Raw genomic sequence first — 13,493 nt, 5'->3', positions numbered from 1 at the left:
CCGCGAGAGGAAGGAAGGGAGAGGACCAACCAGGTCCACGTGCACATGGTTGAATCGACGCTCCGGAACCGGAAAAGTGGCAACTGGGGCCTTAACATGGCGTTGTATCTTGGACTTCTGGCAACTCACGCAGGTATTGGTCCAGTCACGGACGTCGAGATGCATGCCCTTCCAGACGAATTTCTTTGCCATGAATCGTTGTGACGCTCTCATGCCAGGGTGTGACAACCCGTGGATAGTGTCGAAAATTCTCCTGCGCCATTCGACTGGAACGATTGGACATGGGACGCCCATCGAGATGTCACACAGGAGTATGGTCCCTGCGGCCTGGAAACTGACATCAGCCACTTGTAAGCTGGAAGGTGCGGTCCGGTATGCCTGCACTTCAGGGTCTGCCTTCTGTTCTTTTGCCAAACCAACAGTCGACTCCCAGGTGTACTTCGTGGAGCTGGGCGCGGGACAGACAATCCGCCACCAGGTTGTCTTTGCCCGAGACATGTATGTCGGTTGTAAATTCAGATATGTACATAAGATGACGTTGTTGCCGTGCCGACCATGGTTCCGCTGTCTTGGCCATCGCAAAAGTAAGTGGCTTGTGATCTACAAAAGTCGTGAATGGGCGTCCTTCCAGTAGGAAGCGAAAATGGCGGATGGCCAGAAACAATGCCAACAACTCCCTATCAAAAGTACTATACTTGCGTTCATTCTTCCGCAATTGGCGGCTGAAGAAAGCCAGTGGTTGCCATGTGCCGTCGACCCACTGCTCCTGTACTGCCCCAATGGCATAATCAGATGCGTCGGTGGTAAGGGCAATGGTTGCGCCCGGAAGGGGATGTGCCAACATGGTCGCAGCAGCCAAAGCGTTCTTAGTGTCGAGGAAAGCCTGGTCCATCTGGGGTGTCCAATCGATCGGGTCTTTGCCCGACTTACCTCGGAGGGCCTCGTACAAAGGTTGCATCAACAATGCCGCCTTGGGGACGAACCGATGACAAAAATTGACTATTCCCAGAAATTCCTGGAGGGCCCTGACGGTCTGAGGAAGAGGGAACGAGGTGACTGCTTCCACCTTCGTGGCCAGCGGGATGGCACCTTCTGAGGTGATTCTGTGTCCCAGGAAATCAATGCTGTGCAACCCAAACTGGCACTTGGCCGGGTTGATAATAAGGCCATGTTGGCTGAGACGAGAAAAAAGGGTACGCAAGTGCGTAATGTGTTCTTTCGTGCTGTTACTGGCAATAAGGATGTCGTCTAGGTAGACGAAGATGAACGGCAGATCGCGCAACACGGAATCCATGAGACATTGGAAGGCTTGTGATGCATTCTTCAGCCCAAACGGCATACGAAGGAACTCAAAGAGCCCAAAAGGTGTGATGACGGCAGTTTTGGGGACGTCCTGAGGATGCACGGGCACTTGATGATAGCCTCGGACGAGGTCTACTTTGGAAAAGATGGAATTCCCTGCCTGATGGTCCGAAAAATCCTGAATGTGAGGAATTGGGTACCGATCCGGTGTTCAGAAATCTGACTGACAACCAAAAACTCCCATTCCTACTGGGGGAGGAGAGAAACTGTGTAACACTGGCGGCACACTATGTTACAGCTTGCCATGAACAGAGGGACAACCAGTAAACTAAGACAAGAGTATATATAAACAAGGCGAAAATATATTTATAAACTCAGGGATATACCTGTTTATACACTGTATGAATGGAACCGCGTTTATGTGTTCAACCATAAATGTATTTTGATGCTTTGGCAACATAAGATGTACCTTATCATGCCAATAAAGCGATTTGTATTGTATTGTATTGTATTGTGATAGCCTCATTCAGGCGTCTGTAATCGCCGCATGGTCGCCATCCGCCGCCCGGCTTAGGAACAATGTGTAATGGCGAGGACCAAGGACTATTCGAACGTCGAATAATACCCAGGCGTTCCATTATATGGAACTCCGCCTTGGCGGCCACGAGTTTACCGGGTTCCAGCCTTCGAGCTCTTGCATAAACGGGGGATCCTGTCGTAGTAATGTGGTGTGCCACACCGTGCCTCGCGACTGAAGAAGAAAATGTGGGCCTGGTGAGCTCAGGGAACTCACTGAGAAGACGAGAGAACTCATTTGGAGATGGGACTGCACAGGCAACTGACCAAGACATCGCGGTGCTTCGGTGGCAGGGGACCGAGTGAAAAGTGGAGGCACTGATTAGCCGGCAGTGTCGGACGTCGACGAGAAACCAGTTTGCGCAGAAGAAATCTGCCCCCAGGATGGCCTGTGAGACTTTCGCCGTGATGAACTCCCAAACAAAACGTTGGCCGCCAAAACCCAACTGGACCCTATGCTTTCCGAACGTGCGAATGGCCGCACCATTGGCTGCCTCGAGGGGGGGACCTTGACCGCCGGATTGAAGATCTAGCTTCGACGCTGGTAGGATACTGCACTGGGAGCCAGTATCACAGAGAAAACGTCGCCCTGACAGGGAGTCTGTAACGTATAGGAGTTTCCCTGCGGACCCGACGGCCATCGCAGCTCCGGCACGTCCCTTAGGCCTTATTGATCTTCTCAGAAACCGCTGGTTTGGAGGTAGGTTTTTTTCTTGGTGAGAAACTGCAGGGCGGACGGCAATTTCTGGCCTTCGCGCCGAAATGAGCGTGGTATGCACACCAGCCTGCAGGAGGAGTCGGATTCGCTCTTGTGGGGGATGGGCGCCTCGTGGCTGTACAAGATTGTTGTGAGACGGTGAATATTTTATCCGCTTCCGCGGCGAGTTCAGCACAATTCGTGATCGCGGAATTGGCCAAGGCCGTCTGTACTGGCTCTGGTAGTTGACAGAGAAACAGCTCGCGGAACAGAAAACATTGCGATTCCGAGCCCAAAAGCGTGAGCATTTGGCTCACGAGCTCTGAGGGTTTTGAGTCCACGAGGCCGGGCATGGAGAGAAGTCTGCGAGCGCGCTCCGACTTGGACAGACCGAAAATCTGCAGTAAACGTGCTTTTAAAGCTTCGTACTTGCCATCGTTCGGTAGACTCTCGAGGAGGCTGACGACCCGCGAGGCCGTGGCGCTGTCGAGAGCGGAGACCACGTAATAATAACGGGTCGAATCCGCTGCTACTCCCCGGATTGCAAATTGGGCTTCCGCCTGGAAAAACCACGCGGCCGGTTGTTGCTCCCAAAATTGCGGCAGTTTGAGGGCGACGGCGTTCGTGTCCATGATGTAACTTCAACGAAAATTGTTCGAAGAAATCGGGGTCACCAATGTAGGAACTGGGGTTCCTAGTCGAAGAATTGAGATCGACTCAGAAAATCAAAAACAATAAAATTTAATGAACAAACGAAGCTGTACAGGAAACTGTAGGATACAATGCAAATAGGTCTGGTCTGCTTGAAAGCCTCTCTGGAAACTGCTAGCAGGTTCCGAGCTCAACTGCTAGCAGGTTCCGAGCTCTACTGCTAGAAGTTTCCGAGCTCTACTGCTAGAAGGTTCCGAGCTCTGAAGTCATCATGTTCTTCCCGCCGTTGAGAGATCACGTGATGGATGGCATGACGTCATCACGCGGAGTACAGGAAAGAAGCCCTAGTACAGTTAACAGATACATTAAAGGTGCAGCCCCCAGCTGTGCTACATTGCTGTAAAAGGAATTATATACAATTGTCCGTAATCCTCTGGTAGTTCCGCCACAATTACACACTTTTTTTAAAAAAAAGGAACATTATATCCATGAAGAAAGCACTTGGCAAACTTGTGTGTGTTTGGAAAGAGGGCCATGTGTCATTTTTGTAATGACATCATTCAAGTAATGTAATGCATATTATGGAATTTATGCCACAGCACTGTTTGCTTATAAACTTTGGCCCGAAATTTGCGGTTGGAATGACAGCAAACTGGCAGCGTTGAAATTAACTGCAACTTCGGGATTTGGCGGAAATCCTGAAGTTGCGGTCTGTCATTGACAGCTCCGACATAGGCTGCGCTGTGCAGCACCCCCCCCGCCCCGCCCCGCCAAATCAGGGAAACTGACCAAAACTTCGGCTCTTCTGCAGTAAGTACGCTGTTAAATTCCCCACAGAAAGGGATTAGGTGTAACTGTGGTTTTAAAGAAAGAAAGACTTACATTTATATAGCGCCTTTCAGACCACCAGGTGTTTCAAAGTGCTTTACAGCTAAGGAAGTACTTTTTTTTTGAAGTGGAATCACTGTTGTAATGTAGGAAATGCGGCAGCCAATTTGCACACAGCAAGCAATGTGATAATGACCAGATAATCTGTTTTAGTGATGTTGGTTGAGGGATAAATATTGGCCAGGACACCAGGGATAACTCCCCTGCTCTTCTTCAAAATAGTGCCATGGGATCTTTTACGTCCACCTGGGAGCGCAGACGTGGCCTCGGTTTAACGTCTCAACCGAAGGACGGCACCTCCGACAGTGCAGCGCTCCCTCAGCCTAGCTTTATGTGCTCAAGCCCCTGGAGTGGGATTTGACCCCACAACCTTCTGACTCAGAGGCGAGGGAGCCACAGTTGACACTGCGTCAGGGTCTGAAAAACTAATTTTAATTTTGTGCAGTGTGAAATTTGTCCATTTTAATAAAAATAAAAATTAAGAAACTTAAAAAGAATTTTTTTTTCAAGTTTGTACATCTTTATTTCAGGTTTGCCGTTTCCCCATGCAAGAGCCCCAATCTTTGTTTTGCTCTCTCTCGCTAACATTTTTTTTTTTTTTTTTAAAGTTAGAATTTTTAGAGCTTACTCACTTCCTTGTTTGCTGTGTGTGAAAATTCTGCCTTTTGATTGGCTGCTTAGACAGCCTGTTGATGTCACAGCACTTCGCAGAAGGGGATCCCCACTACAGCTCGTTGAATTGAATTGAAGGTCAGAAAACCCAAAGTTCTCAACACAGGGATTGCGAGATCCTTGTGCGGAGTGTACTTCGGGACCAGCAGCCAACGGCGTCACTTTGCTGCTGACCGCAAATTCCGGTCCAATGAGAAAAGCTTTGCCAAAGAATTTTCTTTTCATGAAGATAAGCCGGAGAAGCAGCGGACCTGCGCGGGAGCAGCCCGAGGCGGGAGAGCTTGAAGGCTTAAAAGGGAGCAGTCAGAGGCACCGAGGCCCACAGCCCCGAGACCGGAGAAGCAGCGGACCTGCGCGGGAGCAGCCCGAGGCGGGAGAGCTTGAAGGCTTAAAAGGGAGCAGTCAGAGGCATACCAATCCAGGTTCCAGGAGAGAGGTAAAAAGTAATCCAAGTGTGACGTCACCAGGGAGCAGGTAAGTGATTGGTTGGTGAGTATTTCTCTTTTTTCAATACAAGCTTGAATTCTGTGGTGTTAAATTTCTGTGGTGTAGTGGGGATAGTTGGTAAATAAAGCGCCCTAGAATATACCTGTAACTGGGGTATTGAATAAATGTTTTAATTAATTAAAGGAGTAAGTCATGGCAGGAGAGTTCAGACCCGTGTTCTGCTCCTCTTGCTCCATGTGGGAAGTCAGGGACGCTGCCAGTGTCCCTGACGACCATGTGTGCGGGAAATGCATCCAGCTGCAGCTACTTGTAGACCGCATTGCGGCGCTCGAGCTGCGGGTGGATGAATTTTGGAGCATGCGCGATGCTGAGAGGGTCGTGGATAGCACGTTTAGCGAGTTGTTCACGCCTCAGGGTAGGGCAGCACAGGGGGTGACCATCAGGCGGAGCAACAAAGGCAGGCAGGTAGTGCAGGGAACCCCTGCGGACATCCCCCTTTCAAACAGGTATACCAAGTTGGATACTGTTGAGGGGGATGACTCACCAGGGGAAGGCAGCAGCAGCCAGCTTCCTGGCACCAGAGACGCTTCTGCTGCTCAGGAAGGGAGGAAAAAGAGTGGGAGAGCAATAGTGGTAGGGGATTCTATCGTAAGGGGAACAGATAGGCGTTTCTGTGGCCGCAAACGTGACTCCAGGATGGTTTGTTGCCTCCCTGGGGCCAGGGTCAGGGATGTCACTGAGCGGCTACAGGGCATTCTTAAGGGGGAGGGTGAACAGGCAGAGGTCGTGGTCCACATTAGGACCAACGACATAGGTAGGAAGGGGGATGAGGTCCTGCATCAAGAATTTAGGGAGCTAGGTAACAGATTAAAGAGCAGGACCTCAAAGGTTGTAATCTCTGGATTACTCCCAGTGCCACGTGCTCGTGAGTATAGGAATGGGAGGATAGAGCAGATGAATGCGTGGCTAAAGAGTTGGTGTAGGGGGGAGGGTTTTACTTTCCTGGATCACTGGGCCTGCTTCTGGGAAAGGTGGGACTTGTACAAGTCGGACGGGTTGCACCTGAACCAGAGCGGGACAAATATCCTTGCGGGGAGGTTTGCTAGCACTGTTGGGGGGGGGGGGGGGGGGGGGTTAAACTAACTTGGCAGGGGGATGGGATACAGAGGGGAGCTGAAATAGGGGGTGATGTGCTGCCAATTATAGAGAAAAAAACAAGTCAGCTTGGTAGACAGGGCAAATATATAAGGGCAAGGCTGGATGGCATCTATTTTAATGCAAGGAGTCTTGCAAGTAAGGTGGATGAACTGAAGGTGTTGATAAACACATGGGAGTATGGTATTGTTGCTATCACGGAGACATGGTTGAGGGAGGGGCAAGACTGGCAGCTCAATATTCCGGGGTACAGAATCTTCAGGCGAGACAGAGGGGGAGGTATAAGAGGAGGGGGTGTCGCAATATTAATTAAGGAGTCAATTACTGCAGTAAGGAGGGATGATATATTAGCAGGTTCCTCTAATGAGGCCATATGGGTGGAGCTTAAAAACAAAAAGGGGGCAAGCACTTTGCTGGGAGTGTACTATAGGCCTCCAAACAGTCAGAGGGAGATAGAGGAACAGATATGTAGGCAAATCTCAGAGGAATGTGCAAATAATAGGGTAATAATAATGGGGGATTTCAACTTCTCCAATATTAACTGGGATAGTCAGAGTGTGAAAGGCTCAGAGGGTGTAGAATTCTTAAAGTGCATCCAGGAGAGCTTTTTGAGCCAGCATGTAGAAAGTCCTACAAGAGAGGGGGCGGTACTGGACCTAATTCTAGGGAATGTGGCCGGCCAAGTGGAAAAAGTGCTAGTAGGCGAGCACTTTGGTGACAGTGACCATAATATGGTAAGATTTAAGGTGGTCATGGAAAAGGACAGGGATGGGCCGGAAATAAAGGTTCTAAATTGGGGGAAGGCCGATTTTAATAGGATAAGGCAGGATCTGGCCAAAATGGACTGGGATCAGCTACTTGTAGGAAAATCCGCAACAGAGCAATGGGAGGCTTTCAGAAGGGAGATTGGGATCATACAATGGCAACATGTTCCCGTAAAGGTCAAGGGTGGTTCCAAAAACCACAGGGAACCTTGGATGTCAGGGGATATACGAGAATGGATTAGGAAAAAAAGGAGGGCTTTTGGCAGATACAAAAGGCTAAAGACGGAGGAAGCCCTAGAGGAGTACAAAAAGTGCAGGGGGATACTTAAAAAAGAAATTAGGAGATCAAGGAGGGGCCATGAAATAACACTGGCGAGCAAAATAAAGGAAAATCCTAAAATGTTTTATAAGTATATTAAGGGTAAGAGGATAACTAGGGAAAAAATAGGGCCCATTAGGGACAAAAGTGGCAATGTGTGTGTGGAGCCGGAAGATGTAGGAGGGGTTCTAAATGAATTTTTTGCATCTGTTTTCACTATGGAGAAGGACGATGTAGACATAGAAATAGGGCGGGGGGACTGTGATATGCTTGAACATATTCACATCGAGAGGGAGGAGGTATTGGCGGTTTTAGCTGGCCTAAAAATGGATAAATCCCCAGGCCCGGATGAAATGCTGTGTGAGGCAAAGGAAGAGATTGCGGGGGCTCTAACACATATATTCAGGACCTCTCTGGCCACAGGGGATGTGCCAGAGGACTGGAGAACCACTAATGTAGTACCATTATTCAAGAAGGGAAGTAGGGAAAAACCGGGGAACTACAGGCCAGTGAGCCTAACATCAGTGGTAGGAAAATTATTGGAAAAAATTCTGAGGGACAAAATTTGTCTCCACTTGGAGAGGCAAGGATTAATCAGGGATAGTCAACATGGCTTTGTCAAGGGAAGATCATGTCTGACTAATTTGATTGAATTTTTTGAGGGGGTGACTAGGTGTGTGGATGAGGGTAACGCAGTGGATGTGGTATATATGGATTTCAGTAAGGCCTTTGATAAAGTCCCGCACAGGAGACTGGTCAAGAAGGTAAGAGCCCATGGAATCCAGGGTGCCTTGGCACATTGGATACAAAACTGGCTTAGTGACAGAAGGCAGAGGGTGATGGTCGAAGGTTGTTTTTGTGACTGGAAGCCTGTGGCCAGTGGGGTACCACAGGGATCAGTGCTGGGTCCCTTGCTGTTTGTGGTCTACATTAATGACTTGGATATGAATGTAAAAGGTATGATCAGTAAGTTCGCGGATGATACAAAAATTGGTAGGGTGGTAAATAGCGAGGAGGGTAGCCTCAGTCTGCAGGACGATATAGATGGGCGGAACAGTGGTAAATGGAATTTAACCCAGAAAAGTGCGAGGTGATGCACTTTGGGGGGACTAACAAGGCAAGGGAATACACAATGAATGGTAAGACCCTAGGCAAGATGGAGGGTCAGAGGGATCTGGGTGTGCAAGTACACAGATCCCTGAAGGCGGCGGAACAGGTGGATAAGGTGGTAAAAAAGGCATATGGGATACTTGCCTTCATTAGCCGAGGCATTGAATATAAGAGCAAGGAGGTTATGATGGAACTGTATAAAACACTGGTTAGGCCACAGCTGGAATACTGTGTGCAGTTCTGGTCGCCACACTACAGGAAGGATGTGATCGCGTTGGAGAGGGTGCAGAGGAGGTTCACCAGGGTGTTACCGGGGCTGGAGCGCTTCAGCTATGAAGAGAGACTGGGCAGATTGGGTTTGTTTTCCTTGGAGCAGAGGAGGCTGAGGGGGGACATGATTGAGGTGTACAAAATTATGAGGGGCATAGATAGGATGGATGCCGAGGAGCTTTTTCCCTTAGTAGAGGGGTCAATAACTAGGGGGCATAGATTCAAGGTAAAGGGCGGGAGGTTTAGAGGGGATTTGAGGAAGAACTTTTTCACCCAGAGGGTGGTTGGAGTCTGGAACTCACTGCCTGAAAGGGTTGTGGAGGCAGGAACCCTCACAACATTTAAGAAGCATTTGGATGAGCACTTGAAATGCCATAGCATACAAGGCTACGGACCAAATGCTGGAATATGGGATTAGATCAGACGACAGGGCTTGATGGCCGGCGCGGACACGATGGGCCGAAGGGCCTCTATCCGTGCTGTATAACTCTATGACTCTATAATGGCATTTATTGTTATTGCACGAGTCTTAACATTATATATCTTGCTCGAACAATATTATTTAAAAAAGTTAAAAATCTGGATCATGTTTTGTTTACAATAGAAGATCAGCTAAGATCAGCTTTAAAAAAGGCCAGCAAGATTTAATTTTGCAGTCAGTTTTTGTAATGTGACCCTGTAGAAAAAGCCTCAAATCATGATGCTTCAAAACTATAAACACTTGTGAAAAGTTGTTTACCATCTGATTTTGTTATCACCAATAAATCTGAATGAGAAACAATTCTCGGGTTTCAAATGATGTTTTGGTTTTCTCCTTGGTTGTTATTGTTTCTTTACAAACACTATTTAACTGTTAAGTAGACCCTGTATTATACGATCAACAGACAGCCTGTCATGAGAGCCTGCAGAATTACATTTCGTAATTCTATGTTCTCCTGTGAGCATAACCTTTGGATTTAGTGACCTTAATTATGGTGCAAATACCAGACTACTGCTCGCTGGGTAAATTCAAGCTGATGAATGTCCTTTTTACTGTGCACAATTAACCCTGATAGTTATGTGGATCGCAAAGGGTTTAATGATATTTTCTGAGGTTTAAAAAATATTTTCTGTTTTTGTGGGAACTCTCTTCCTTCCCCTTGCATAATCAAGAATTGTTACAGAAAAGTAAGTGTGAGAGAAGCAGTGATATAGTCAAACATATGAATATTTATTCTACCAAATTTTCACAACTGTCTTCTGTAGTTTTGGGTTTTGTTAAATTTGGTTAGTGTAGAAATTATTGCATTTTATCACTTTCTGTAAACACTGTAAAATAAGGTATTGTGCCTAGAAATTTGAATGTGAAGGAACAACAAAATAAACAACTATACTACGCACTATTATCAAATGCAAGAATATTTCATTATTAACAATACCATTTTTTGTGATTTGATGCCTAAAAGATAACTATTAATTTTTTTTTTAATTAAATGAAACTTACATTGGACTGCTAGTGCTTTGTAAGACAAGTCACTTGTAATGTCTGGTCAAAATTTAATAGAGCTTTGGATTTTCTTTCACACAAACAATTGTCAAAGGATGGGCAGTGTTACAACTTAAATATCCACACTTTAGTGATACAGGAATTCAAAAATAAAATATGAATTGAGCAGATACAGAAGTTTCACTAAAGTTCGGGTTCTGCCAGAACCACTCAGCTCCAGATCTCATTACAGCCTTGATCCCGACACCAAATCAAGAACTGAACACTAGAGCAGAGGCGAGGCTATCTGCCCTTGACATCAAGGCAGAATCCGACTGGGTAATGGTACCAAGAGCTCTAGTAAAATTGAAGTCAATGGGGATCAAAGAAAAAACCCTCCAATGGCTGGAGTCATAACTGACACAAAGGAAGATGGTTGTGGTTGCCGGAGACCAGTCATCACAATCCCAGGACATCAATGCTGGATTTCCTCAGGGAAGTGTCCAACCATCTTCAGCTGCTTCATCAATGACCTTCCCTCCATTACATCAGGGGTGGAGCTGTTTGCTGATGATTTCACAATATTCAGCTCCATTCGCAACTCCTCCAATAACAAAGCAGCCCCTGCCAGCTTGCAGCAGGACCTGAACATCATCTAGGTTTGGGCTGACAAATGGAAGGTAACAGTCATGTCACATCAGTGCTGGACAATAGCCATTTTGAACAAAGAATGGACCGTGAACTCATCACCAATGCAAAGTCTCTAACCATCAACATCTTGGGGAGACCATTCGGCCCTTCGAGCCTGCTCTGGCATTCAATAAGATCATAGCTGATCTTCTACCTCAACTCCACCTTCCTGCACTATCCCCAAATACCTTGATTTCCTTAGTAACCAAAAATCTCTGTCTTGAATATACTCAACAACTGAGCAACCACAGCTCTCTGGGGCAGAGAATTCCAAAGATTCACAACCCTCTGAGTGAAGAAATTCCTCCTCATCTCGGTCTTAAATGGCCTACCCCTTATCCTGAGACTATGGCCCCTAGTTCTAGAAACTCCAGCCAGGGGAAACAACCTCTCAGCATCTATCCTGTCAATCCCCTTCAAAATCTTGTATGTTTCAATGAGATCACCTCTCATTCTTCTAAACCCCAGAGAGTATAGGCCCATTCCACCTTACTGCCCACTCACTTAGTCTATCTATATCCCTTTGCAGACTCTGTTCTCCTCACAGCTTACTGTCCCACCTAGCTTTGTATCATCAGCAAACTTGGATACATTACACTCTGTCCCTTCATCTAGGTCATTAATATAGATTATAAATAGCTGAGGCTTCAACACTGATCCTTGCGGCAGCCCACTAGTTACAGCCTGCCAACCTGAAAAATACCAGTTTATTCCTACTCTCTGTTTTCTACTCCAGGTGTGGTCTCACCAAGGCCTGATATAATTGCAGTAAGACTTCCTTACTCTTATACGCCAATCCTTTTGCAATAAAGGGCAACATACCATTTGCTTTCCTAATTGCTTGCTGTACCTGCATGTTAACTTTCTGTGATTCGTGTACAAGGACGCCCAGGTCCCTCTGAACACCAACATTTCCCAATCTCTCACTATTTAAAAAATATTCTCCTTTTCTATTTTTCCTACCAAAGTGGAAACTTCATATTTCTCCATATTATATTCCATCTGCCACGTTCTTGCCCATTTAATTAACCTGTCTATATCTCTTTGTAGCCTCTCTGCGTCCTCCTCACAAATTACTTTGGGTAAGTTGGGTCGATTGGGCTTGTACTCGCTGGAGTTTAGAAGAATGAGAGGGGATCTCATCGAAACTTATAAAATTCTAACAGGACTAGACAGACTAGATGCTGGAAGGATGTTCCCGATGGTCGGGGAGTCCAGAACCAGGGGTCACAGTCTAAGGATAAGGGGTAAGCCATTTAGGACAGAGATGAGGAGGAATTTCTTCACCCAGAGAGTGGTGAACATGTGGAATTCTCTACCAAAGAAGGCAGTAGAGGCCAATTCATTAAATATATTCAAGAAGGAGTTGGATATATTTCTTAAGGCTAGGGGGATCAAGGGCTATGGAGAGAAGGCAGGAACAGGGTACTGAATTTGGACGATCAGCCATGATCTCATTGAATGGCGGAGCAGGCTCGAGGGGCCGAATGGCCTACTCCTGCTCCTATCTTCTATGTTTCTATACTTTCCCACCTAGCTATGTATCATCAGCATACTTATAGCACTTTCTGCTGTGTAGTGATTTTAAAGGAACTCCAATGGTTTATAGGTGGATATTGCGTTCAGTGGGAAAGCACTGATCAAGCAAACTGCTCTCTCCTGGATGGTGTCGAGCTTCTTGACTGTTGTTGTGGCTGCATCCATTCAGGTGAGTGGTGAGAATTCCATCCGTCCTGACTTAAGCTTTGTAGATGGTGGATAGTTCTGTTGCAGTTTCCAAAAATAAATGTCAATACCCACTCCCCATTTCACTTTTCAACTGACTTCAATAAAAGAAACCCAAGGTATAACGATTGCTCCCAACGCACATCCGTCTTATAGTCATCTTGTAAAAATCCTACACGTCACAAATTGTATCCTCATCAAAAGGATGACAAGCTTGCCCCAAGGCCTCTGCCAATGACTGCTGTCTGTAAAACCATCTACCCAAAGCACAACTGACATCAGGTGAACTGCAGCTATAAATGTATGTGGCACGCAATTTGTTGGTGCATAATAAGCTATGGCACTGCCTGGTTAGCTCATATCCGAGCACATTTTGCATTAGGCCTGTCAATTATTTTTTCCATCCAGAGTATTTAACGTTTATTACTTTTACTCTAGGCTTTGAGTATTTACTTTGGAAAACAAACTACTTTAAATGAGAGATGGTAGAATAACTAGTCAGTACTGAATAATCCTTAAGACGTACTCTAAACATTTGTACAACTAGTTCACTCTAGTTACAAGCTACCGATACACAGCTCACATGACAATTACCATATTCCAATTTGAAAAGGCCGAAATATTATTTTGAAATGTAATTCTGTTCTAAAGATAGTAGTACTTTTCAATAGACCTGTCTCTTGTTTTTAAGCAGAGAACGAGGTCAGCGAGGCGCTTCACTCAACCCACAGACCCTACCAACATGGAGCCTGCCGCTCCACT

The 13,493-nt window shown here is 46.5% G+C and overlaps 1 protein-coding gene across 1 annotated transcript in view; it reads right to left on the bottom strand.

The window, feature by feature from the left end:
- pex13 (peroxisomal biogenesis factor 13) overlaps positions 1 to 13,493 on the bottom strand; it is a 31,221-nt gene that overhangs the window by 17,498 nt on the left and 230 nt on the right. The gene's annotated exons all lie outside the window — the stretch shown is intronic.

The sequence above is a fragment of the Somniosus microcephalus genome, chromosome 3 (assembly GCF_052327205.1).
Source record: "Somniosus microcephalus isolate GS21.2 chromosome 3, FLI_Smic_1.0, whole genome shotgun sequence".
NCBI lineage: Eukaryota > Metazoa > Chordata > Chondrichthyes > Squaliformes > Somniosidae > Somniosus > Somniosus microcephalus.
The sequence above is the reverse complement of the archived record's forward strand: the minus strand, read 5'-3'. Positions and strand labels throughout refer to the sequence as shown.